This window comes from Canis lupus, chromosome 30 (assembly GCF_003254725.2).
Source record: "Canis lupus dingo isolate Sandy chromosome 30, ASM325472v2, whole genome shotgun sequence".
NCBI classification, from domain to species: domain Eukaryota; kingdom Metazoa; phylum Chordata; class Mammalia; order Carnivora; family Canidae; genus Canis; species Canis lupus.
In genome coordinates, this window is record NC_064272.1 from 29,904,916 (window position 1) to 29,906,415 (window position 1,500).

At 42.9% G+C, this 1,500-nt stretch overlaps 1 pseudogene; it reads right to left on the bottom strand.

Annotated features, from left to right (window-relative positions):
- Nucleotides 1-840: 840 nt before the first annotated feature.
- Nucleotides 841-1,282, bottom strand: LOC112675449 (prefoldin subunit 5-like; annotated as a pseudogene).
- Nucleotides 1,283-1,500: the final 218 nt, after the last annotated feature.

Sequence of the window (1,500 nt, forward strand, 5' to 3'; positions counted from 1 at the left end):
TTTCCTACTTTGTCAAAGCTTAATTGACCATATAATTGTGGGTTCATTTCTGGGTTTTCTATTCTGTTCCATGGATTTATGTGTCTATTTTTGTGCCAGTACCATACTGTTTTGATCGCTACAGCTTTGTAATATAACTTGAAGTCTGAACCTGTGATGCCTCTGGCTTTTCTTTTCTTTTTCAGGATTGCTTTGGCTATTCAGGGTCATTTGTGGTTCCATACAAATTTAGGATTGTTCTAGTTTCGTGGAAAATGCTGTTGGTATTTTGATAGGGATTGAATGAAATGTATAGACTGCTTTGGATAGTATAGGCATTTTATTTTATTTTATTTTATTTTTAAGGATTTTATTTATTTATTCATGATAGACAGAGAGAGAGAGAGAGAGAGAGAGAAACAGAGACTCAGGCAGAGGGAGAAGCAGGCTCCCTGCAGGGAGCCCGACGTGGGACTCGATCCTGGGTCTCCAGGATGGCACTCTGGGCCAAAGGCAGGCGCTAAACCACTGTGCCACCCAGGGATCCCAGTATAACCATTTTAATAATATTTATTTTTCCTATCCATGAGCATAGAATGTCTTTCCATTTCTTTGGGTCTTCAGTTTCTTTCATCAGTGTTTCATAGTTTTCAGAGTACTGGTCTTTCACCTCTTTGGTTAGGTTTATTTCTAGTTTCATTTATTATTGTTGTTGTTGTTGCCATTTTGCCCAGCTTGCACACTTTTAGCATTAAACACTAGACCTTTCTCTTCCCTGATCCCAGGAAGCCACGCCCACAAAGTCCCAGGTTTCTGAAGCCCTGAAGCAGAGTCCCTCTGCCCAATTTCTGAAACAGGCTCTCAGGCCTTGGGAGTAGCCTGATTTGCTCGCAGTGCTGTGAGCTGCTGAATCTTCTGGCTCATGATCTCCACGACAGCCTGTTTCATGGCTTGCTTTTCCTACAGAGCTGGCTAGATTTTCTCCATTTGCTTGGTGAGGAAATCTCTCTTCCTCTCGAAAAAGTTCTTGGCATCCTCAGATATCTTTTCTACATAGTAGTCTATTCCCACAACAATGAGTACTTGTTCCACATCATGTAGCTTCCCAGGGACATACAGAGAACCTGTCAGTGGCATGAGTAATTCTTTCCCCAGCACATTCGGACAGTTTCTGGCTTCCACATGGTCTGTACCCCTTGACCTGAGCAATGGACATGGACAAGAACTAAACTTCCTGGCTCAGCTGGTTCTCGAGCATCTATAGCTTTGGCAAGTTCAGCTTCATCTTAACTGACTGCTCCATGTTGGGAAGGAGGACTATCTTATTATTGTAAGTGGGATTGGTTCCTTAATTTCCCTTTCTGCTGCTTCATTATTAGTGTATAGAAATGCAACAGAGAGGCACCTGGGTGGTACAGTCAGTTGGGTATCTGACTCTTGGTTTCAGGTCAAGTCTAATCTCAGGGTCATGAGATCAAGTCCCATGTTGGGTCCTGCACTCAGCATGGAGTCTGCTTGAGT